This window comes from Zingiber officinale, chromosome 2B (genome assembly GCF_018446385.1).
Source record: "Zingiber officinale cultivar Zhangliang chromosome 2B, Zo_v1.1, whole genome shotgun sequence".
NCBI lineage: Eukaryota > Viridiplantae > Streptophyta > Magnoliopsida > Zingiberales > Zingiberaceae > Zingiber > Zingiber officinale.
This window is the reverse complement of record NC_055989.1, coordinates 49,075,932-49,086,257: the sequence shown is the minus strand read 5'-3', so window position 1 is coordinate 49,086,257 and position 10,326 is coordinate 49,075,932. Positions and strand designations below refer to the sequence as shown.

At 37.4% G+C, this 10,326-nt stretch overlaps 1 pseudogene; it reads right to left on the bottom strand.

Moving 5' to 3' along the window:
• Positions 1–679: 679 nt before the first annotated feature.
• On the bottom strand, positions 680–1,794 carry LOC122048269 (annotated as a pseudogene).
• Positions 1,795–10,326: the final 8,532 nt, after the last annotated feature.

Genomic DNA, 10,326 nt, shown 5'->3' with positions numbered 1-10,326 from the left:
CAAACCTTTATAAAATTTCTAGCTGTTTTCATCACATCAACCCATGCTCATGTCCATTATTACTATCTTAAGATGACATATGAATCTTATACTCCCATTGAAATCTATACAAAGATGTATCACTAGTCATATTCATATCAATTAAATCATTTTTTCCTTTAGCCTTCCATAGTATGGTTGGGTTTGACCTTGCTTTTGCATTTAGAAAATGCATTCCTTGCCAAAATGCACTTTGTGGATGTGCTTCAGTGTTTGATAACCTACATTTTGAAATTGTTTTGCAAGGCAATTTGGTGCTCCACAGTGTTTGGTGAAAGCATACTAAGGACTTATCACTTCATTGTAAGAACTGATAGAACAAAAACATATTCAAATATAACTATGTCACACCAATAAAATTGTATGTGCTACATTGTTTTTTTAATATTTTTTAATTAATATGCAATATAATATATAATATATTATAATAAAAGCTGTATGTCATTAAACTATTATTATTATTATTGTTTTATTTATAAAGTTCCATGTTAACTTATAATTGCTTAAACAATAAAAAAAAATATTAACAACATAGTGGCTAATGTTTATGACTTATAAATAAAAGCACTATAATATGGTGATTAATGTATGAAACAAATAAAAAAATATAAGAGCACCTTATGCAAATGGATCTTCCTTGTATGGATAGATTATGCAGTTCATCCACATTAGTCTGTTAGTTTCTTTTAAGATTGTAGACCCAACGGTCCAATTGAATTACAAAAGCCATTTATAAAAAAAGACTAAACATACAGTGGTGTTCTATCTGAATTAAAAGAATAGCTTGAAGAAAAGTAACATGGCTGTCTAATTCATCAGGTACAATATTTATTAAAATTTATCAGCATAGAGTAGCAGTTAGCAAGTAAAACACTATTTAGTTTTCAGTATCCCAGTGTAATCTTAGTAGCTGCAGTGGTTAAAAGTATCTTTACCCTGCACTACCTCCGCCCATTATGGCAACCATGAGTTTGTGAAGGTACCTATAAGGCCTAATTTTACAACTCGACCCACTCATATTCATCATGCCTTATTGCCCTAATTCATAAAATTCAGCATTAATAAAAATGCATTTCTACGAGAAGATCTCGCATTGGTTAGGGATATCTTATTGCTGATAGATACAACCTAAGGCAAATGAAATTTGCAGCCGAAGATGTAGATATGCAGAATCATAAATTGCAAGGTTAATGAAGAATAAATTTCATCATCCATATCCAAAATGGCAAAATGATCATGGAACAAATAGAAACAGGATTGGAATTACGCAGCAGCACCTTGCTCTTCGAGCTTCTTGGCATAGGCCTTGAGGACGAGGACGACATCTCTAGCGGGGGACTGATAAGGGAGATCGAGGGTTTCTTGATTGCGCCCAGGATCTTGGCATAGATCTCCGCGCGGCTGAGCATTGTCTCAAGGGACTTGAACTCGCCTAGCGCCAAGAACTTGCCCTCGAAAACGGCGTCGGTGAAGTCGTTCTTCTCGAGCTTGCGCTCCCACTGGAAGGTGCGGTAGGGTTTGATGTCTTCCGGTATCCCTTCGGAGTGGACGAACAGCCATGCGTTCATGCCCTGGAGGCAGGGAGCGATGGCGGCCCAGGGGGTGCCCTTCAACGGACTTGCTTATGAGTGTGTTCTTGGAGACGATGAGTCGGGAGGCGTGGGGAAGGGCGGTGCAGAAGTCTGATCCTTGACAGTGAGCATTGAATAAAAGTAAAGGTGAATAGGTGGAAGATAGCTGAGATTTTATTCTCATAGAAAGTTTTTGATTTATATTGACATGTATTGAAAATGTAAATAAATATATATGAGAACAGGTTCTTTCATGTGACCTATCTGGCTGCCCGATACTCGGGCTACTGCCTTTTTCATTAACAGAAATTCAGCTAAATCTCCATCCACTGTTTGCGCCCCAGGCCATCACGAGATGATGATTGTGGTGATGGAGGAGGTAGAGCCGGCGGGTAGGATTGTAAATCAATCAAGCGTTCGTGAATAAATTTGATGTTCAGTTTGGTAAGAGTTTGTTTATGTTCGTTCAATATACATTAGATTAATTAAACAAACAAGCTTGAACAGCTCGTTAAGCTAAACAAACAAGTTTAAACACATATGTGTTCAGCTCGTTAACGTTCGTGAACAATGTTCACGAATAATATTTATTAATAAAATTCTTTTCAATATGTTAAATAAACAATAAAATAAAATAAAATAAATAAATAAATTTAAATTATCAATCTTAATAACCAATCAAACAATTAAAAGTTTCAAACAATCAAACAAGCTGAATTGAGAGCGTGATAACATCTAAACGAACCAAACTCAAACCAAGTTCAAGCAAAGCTCGAATCAAGTTCAAGTCAAGCTTGAATTGAGAGTTTGATAACATTTAAACGAACCAAGCTTAAGCCAAGCTCAAGTCAAGCTTAAATTGAGAGCTTGATAACATCTAAATGAACCAAGCTCAAGTCAAGCTTCAAACAAGCTCAAGCTCATAAAAAATAAACCAAGTCAAGTTTGAACACTCATTTTAAAAGCTTGGTTCATTTTAAACTCGGCTTGGCTCGATTATCTTATCAAACAAGTTTGAACATCCCAAAACTTGACTCCACTCAGCTTGTTTACGGCCCTATCGACGAGGCCGGAAGGAGAGAGAGAAGGGACTGGCGAGAGGATTAAGGGCAAGGGATTGGGCATGAGAGCCTAGAGGCGCGCAGCTTGGAAATGGGAGAGACTTCGAAAAGCGTGGAGGAAGCGGAAGTCCTATCGGGCGAGATCACAAGGATCGGGTGTCCAGGCTCAGTCACGGTGCAGGTTCATTGTTTGCAGGAGAGAGGTGGTCCGACAAATCAACAACCTATAGAACAGTAGTTATCTTTATTCTGTGAATGGACAATACAGGTGATCTAGATCTAAATATAAAATTAAAGGGCCCAGATTTTTTTCTCCACCTCAAATCACAATATTCGGCTTCATTCGGAGCTTGCTTTGAATTCTACTACCATCGATGGCGTGGCGGAGGTGGTCTTCTCTTTCTCTGAAAGCTCCTGTTGCTTCCGCTTCTTGCTTCCTTTCATCTTTATCAACTGTACTACTGGCGCAAGAGCACATTGATCTTGCACTTGCGTTCTAGAGATGGATCTCGGCTTGGGGAGACTCGCAGCGCGGATTCCTCTCCCCCCTCGTTGCTCCAAGAACGATTCTCAGTCATCGGATAACCGAAAGAATAATAAAGGTCTAATTTCTCATCTTAAATCAAGCTTTCCCCTTTTTATTGCTCTTTTGTTGTGTTTAAAAGACTGGAATGAAGGGAGATCCGTTGCCTTCAATTCAAATTTGAAAAAGCACCTTTGTTTAAATTGAGCATAGAACGATTTAGAGAATTGAAATTGGCCATGAGGTGTGCTGAGTTAGAGATGTTATAAATGAGCTTTGCATGATTGCATCAAGTTAGATTTGATGCTATTGGAGAAATTACTCATTATTTAGCATGAACTGATTGAATTGCTTACTCCACTATCATGCAATTACTTTTTTCTTATATTCATTACCTTTTCAAAAAATGCAACTGATCATATATATGCATTTAATTTGTTTCTTCATTGTTGAAAAATAATATTGGACTTATTGCCAAATAATATTAAGGATATGTTTGGTTCAAGTTATTATATATAATTTTTTGTTATGTGATTACCTAGTAATCACATAATGAAGATTATGGGGAATAAAATATAATCAAATATTGTTTGGTTTTATATAGGTAATGCAACAAACACTTGTTTGTTTGAAGATTTTAATGAATAACCTAGTTTAATATTTTACTATATTACCCTCAGTTACAAAACCAATTATACTTAACTCTACGTTTTTTTACTTTTTCTTTTTCACGTTTTTATTTATTTATATATATATATATATTTTTTTTATTTTTTTACTTTTTTGTTTTTTTTATGTTTTTTATTTTTTCCATTTTTTTTATTTTTCCATTTTTTAAAGTTGTTTTTACTTCTTTATTTTTTATTTTTAAGTTTTTTTATTTATTTTTTTTTTTTATTTTTAAATTTTTTTTACGCTTTTTGTTTTTTTAATTTTTCATGTTGTTACATTTTTTTATTTTAAAAGTTTTTTTATTTTTATTTTTAAATTTTTTTATTTTTTACATTTTTTTGTTTTTTAATTTTTTATGTTGTTTTACATTTTTCTATTTTTTAATTTTTTATGTTTTTAACGTTTTCTATTATTTTTTACTTTTTAAAAATATGTTTTTTATTTTTTATTTTTTTTCTCATTTTTTTATGTTTTTTCTATTTTTTTAATGTTTTTCTATTTTTTAAGTTTTTTACAATTTTTTATTTATTTTTATGGTTTTTTTAAAAAAAATTTATGTTTTTTTTTATTTTTAATTTTATTTTTTTATATTTTTCTGTTTTTTCTTTATGCTTTTCTTTTTTGTTACATTTTTCTCTTATCCAATAATATTTTAGGTAAAAATAATTTGTTAACCAGGAATCAAGAAAAATTTCAATTTTCTGAGGTTTTCCGATTCTTGGTTGCATGCCCCTTTTGCTGACGTGTCGGGCATAGAACATTACTCGGAAATCATCAATTACCTAAACCAAACAGGGTTTTTGTTGATAACCTTAGATGGATAACTAAAGTTATCCAGAATAACCCCCAACCAAACGCATCCTAAGAGTATAGAGCCAATTACTACGTGTTTCATTTAACAAAAGAACAAGCATATATAAATGCTAGTTTGATCTTTTTTTTTTTTTTTTTTTTTTTTTTTGCCCCGGGGTCATGGTGTCACGGTAGGACATCTAAGTTGTCCCCTAGACACCCACGTTCGAACCCCAACTACGGCATATTTGTAGGAATTTTCCTCCAAATGGGGGGGTGTAATCAAAGGATGTTGGGCTTCTAGGTTGGTCACCGCGTACGCTTCCTGATTTACCTTAGTGATCGGTGGAAAACTTTTATGAAACCGAGCCGATCATCCAGAGATAATCAATGAGGCTAATATTTGTTTACTTTGATCTCATTTTTATCCTACCACTAAATCAAAAGAGAATTAATAATAATTAGATGCATGTAGATTTAGGGATATCTATTCGTGTGCTCTAATTCTTTCACCCATTGTATTTGCATTGACCAAGAACTTTAGCTAGGTAGCCCAGATGAAATTCCCTTCTTTATATGACTTGAGTTCCATTGGCTAGGGTTTGAGGTGATTATGTTAGATAGGCGAGGGAACATTTTGATAAAATTAATTAATTAATTATATGTACACCCTACAATTCTCATCTACATATCTCATCTCTTAAATTCTCATGCTTTCAATCCTTCAACTCATGCCATTGGATGTTGTTCCCCTTTGTAGTTCAGTCATGACAATTGGAATCTAGTTGACTGAATCAAATTGTTGTCATTACTTAAATGTATAATTTATGAATAAAGATTTGTAGTATAATTGGTTGACTTAGGCCACTCTAACTAGTGGACTTGACTAGGTCATTGTTTAAGTTGACATGTAGTTCCACCAATTGACCCATCAGTCGGACAATCGAACCAGTAATGGGGAATTTATCTGGTTTAACTTCCATTTAAAGTTTACAAGTATGGCTATTTTAGCAGTTATACTCTTCAAGTTAGATTTATACTGAATTTGCTACTTTGGATTACCAGTTTATGCTGCTGCTAATTCTTTGAGCCTCCATGTAAATTTAGTGATACTAGCAACTTCTCAAGTTAGCTTACACAATTACTCTGCCACAAGAATCTTACCGTATATATTTTGTTTGCATTAATCTGAAAGAATTCAGTATTCAGTTTGGATGTTCAGCCTGCCAGTTAGATTAGGTGTAGCTCTGCTGCACACCTTTGTGGGGAACTTGGCTGATGAATTGTGTGAATTTTGTGGATTGGGAACACTCTGAACTCATAGGAGAATGGGGAAGGATGGGCTGTCAAGACTGAGTTGTCTTTGTGCTGAACTCAAGGTCGAGGCCAAAGTGGATTTTCTTGAACTCAGATCTTAAGTTGGAGTAAGAGGATCCATCATCTTAGTTAACTAGTTGTTAGAAGTTAGAACATCACCCCGAAGGTAAGGATACACATGCCACTTTCTTTTTTTGCCACAAAGCAATCTGAGTTAAGTGTTTTTATCCAAGTTTGCACCATATTTAGGAGATATCAGAATAGACCAAACAGGTATTTATGCCATGCATAACTTGTGGTTCTTCATTAATGGCTATGTTATATTGTTTAAACCAATGCATTCATTTTTTCATCTCATTCGAACGAGTTCAGTTATCTAAATTTAATTGGGATGGTACAAAATGAAAAGGGTTAGTGGCATGGTAAGGTTGTTTACATGCAATTCAAGTCAACTGTACAATGGTTCAAGTAACTAACATTTTGATGTTTCAAAGTTCAAAAACCATACAAAGTTCAAGTGGTGATACTCTGAATAGTCGACACTCATTCGACATGCTTTAACATGTTAGAACTCATTTAATAGTCTTCATCAGTTGCAATTCAACAAATAACTAACATCTGCGGATGTAACTTCTTTCATATTGTAAACAGGTGAGAGACCGTCTACAGATTGGGACAAGGCATGGTCAAGATTTAGGAAGCAGGGAAAGAAAGCCATGTTCTCAGAGTTCAACCCCAACAAGTACGTGAGCTGGAATCCGAGGCCTTCTCATTATCCATTGTCAGAAGAAGTAGATCCCGTAAAACGAATTGAGAGATCTAACCTCAAGCTATGGACCAGTCCAAAGTTCACTCTGGTAGGAGCAACCGTACTCGTCTTGATGCTTCTCATCTACACACTTTTAGCCTCATTTAAGTGATCTCTCTTCGACCCTTATTACAAAGAACTTACAGGCCTAACCTCATGTTATGCACAAGTATCATACATTGCAATGCAGCATGAGAGGTTGGCCAGCAGAATATGGTAGCTTGAAGCTTGTAAATTGTCCATCTAAGGGCATCAGTTTCTTCTCTAAATTTGTTGATGAATATGGTGTGCTCTTTGTTTTTGGATTCCAGAGGTTTATGAGCACTCTCAAGTTATATTTATGATTTTTTTACCATGGTAGTGCCAACAAGTATAACTAAGAGCATCTCCAATGATTAAAACTTTAAATGTGTTTTTTTCAAGATTTTAATATGTCACATCAATAATATGAAAGTTCATTGAAATATCTTCAATGGTTAAAGCTTTAAATGAGCTTTCTTATAATCCATGTCAAAGCATGAGTTGCATGGGTTCATGCATATTGCATCAAATTTAACACAAAAGAGCATGTTTATGTTTTCACTACTACTCTTAAACTACAAACCTCAAACCTCACCTCTATAATGATTTTAAGACTTTTTATTCAGCTTTTTTTTTATTTTACAAACCTCTCATAAATTTTGTATTGGAGATGCCCTAATTTAGGTTGAAAAATCAAAAGGGCGCATTCAGTTTTTTATTATTAAAAAGGTGAGTTTTTTTTTTGAAAAACATTAAAATAGAGTCTATTTTAAAATATTTTTTATCATAGTATTATTATACTAGTTTTGTTCAAAATTATAATAAATGTATACTACTTTTATCCAAAACGTATAACAATTTGATAAAGTTACTTTAGCTATTTTGACTAAAGCTACTACATGTCTAGCGATTATGATCGAATTTATTTTTTTTTACAAATTTTGATCGATAATATATAGCTATAGCTCCTATACTAACATTATGTTGTGTAAGATATTAGGAGCAAAAAACAATAAAATAATATGAAATTATATATTTTAGTATTATTAAAAGTATTTAATTAATAATTTTATAGTATTATTAAAAATAATAAGGTTAATGAATTTTATTGTTTTACCTTTAAAATTTTGATTTTTTTTTAAAAATAATTTATAAAGTCCTAGATATTTTTCAATAAACTTTAAATCCTTTAAACTTAGATGGGGTAAAATTGATCCAAAGGAGATAAATCATAATATTAACTTATAATCAATAGTTAGGATAGGAGGAGTTTATTCTCCATGATTTTAATCCCTATCTTATTAAAATAAATATGTGGCACACGTCGCGTGTGTAATATAATATATTGAAATCATATTGATCCTTTATAATGAAATTATATTAATTAAAGTATTTTAACATTAAAATACTAAAGCAAATTAATTAAAGTATTTTAACATTAAAATACTAAAGTAGAGTCATTAGGGTAAAGTACTGACTTTTGAAAATTTGAATTATTTGGGTCTGATCCGGCAGTAGACCAAAGGTAGGCTGATTAAGCGAGCCGAGCAGATGGGTAAGTCCGAACGGAGCTGGGTAGGTCCAAGCGGAGATAAAGTTAACCCATTCAGGGGCTTGGGTTTCCGACGCCAAGGCAGGGAGATCGAAGGGCCGAGCGGGAGTACGCTCGGGCCGAGCGGAAGTCCGCTCGGCGGAAACATGGGCGAGGGTAAAAGGTGGCCGAGCGGCTCATGCGCTCGGCCCAGGATCTGGGATATTAGCAGGAGCATGTCTGATGATTAGGCCGTACACAAAATCGCGAGATGGAGGATCTTACCGTCACATCATGGGAAGGTGGGCGCAGTAGCAGTATGGTCTCAGGACGTTTCCCTGACAGATCCATATTCGAGCATGGTCCTTCTGATAAACCCATACTTGAGCATGGTCAAAGGCATGTGGTTGATTTGACCGGAGCATTCAGGTCTCCTCCAGAGGTCTATATAAGGCCTCCATTTCTTCACCGGAGGTATGAAAAATCTTAATTGGAGAGCCACCTCTTTGTTATCCCTCGCCTAACTTGAGCGTCGGAGGGCCGTCGCCGGGACACCCCTCCCGGCTCGGTTTTGTTGCAGGTTCACCGGAGCATTCGAGGATTCCGCAGGAAGCGCCACGTGCCCAGCGTCCCTTGACTCCTGATTCGGATAGGATCAAATTGGCGCCGTCTGTGGGAACGCTCCTGCATCCGATCGGAAACAATGGATGAGGCTGGACGACAACACGTGGTGACGCTTTCAACCGAAGAACTCGAAGCTCTGGTCGAGATAAGGGCTGCCAAACTAGTGGAGCAAAGACAAAAAGCAACAGCCGAGCGGCCGGAACAACAAGCGACATCTGCGTCTGGTGGCCGAGCGGAAGCACCTCAAGCCACCGTCGCATTCCATCGGGCCCTATTTCGCACCCCTGAAGCAGCACCAGCTCGAAGAGATAGAGGCTCCTCTTCAGACGAAATGCCAAGGCGGGATGACAGAAAAGGGAAAGCCCCCCGGACGGACTCGTCTCCCGAGCGGACCAACCGCCAATTTTCGGAAGCCATTCTGCGAGATCCTCTGCCCAAGCACTACGTGCCCCCTACGATCGGCGAGTATAATGGAACAACGGACCCGGATGATCATTTGGGTAAGTTTGATAATACCGCCACGCTCCACCAATACACTGATGGAGTGAAGTGCCGAGTCTTCCTTACCACGCTCTCGGGATCGGCTCAGCGGTGGTTCCGTAGGCTGCCGGACGGATCCATCACAAGCTTCAAGGACTTCCGAACGGCCTTCCTCCACCACTTCGCCAGCAGTCGGCGTTATCAGAAAACAAGCGTTAGCTTGTTCGCCATCAAACAAGAGCCAAAGGAATCGCTTCGAACTTACATCCAGCGATTCAACCAAGTGGCGATGGATATCCCAACAGCCACATCGGAAACGATGATGAACGCCTTCACACAAGGCCTTGTTGATGGGGACTTCTTCAGGTCGCTCATCCGAAAGCCGCCCCGAGACTATGATCACATGCTACATCGGGCCAACGAATACATAAACGTGGAAGAAGCGCAAGCCGCTCGGAAAAAAGAAGCTCCAACCGAGCGTGCACTTGTTCATGCCGAGCGGAAGCAGCACTCCGCTCAGCAACCACCTAGAGGACCAAGGGCTGAAGCAATTCGATCTCCCCACACCAGATCGCACGTACAAGAAGTGGCTGCCGCTCGGCCCAAGCCAAAGAAGAGGTGGACTCCTATGTTCTGCTCCTTCCACCAGTCAGATACGCACAACACGAGAGATTGCCGGAATCTTCCCTTCGTGACTAATCCCGTTCCCAGGAGGGTTGAACGCCGGTCTCCTCCCCGTGACAGGAGGCAAAGGGCTCAGGAAGCCGACCGGACCCGCATGGAGAGGCAACATCACCAGACGCCCGATCGACACCGATCACCCAGACAAGAGAATCGTCGGGCGTCCAGGGAACGGTCCCGACCATCCACTCGGGAGGAAGAAAACA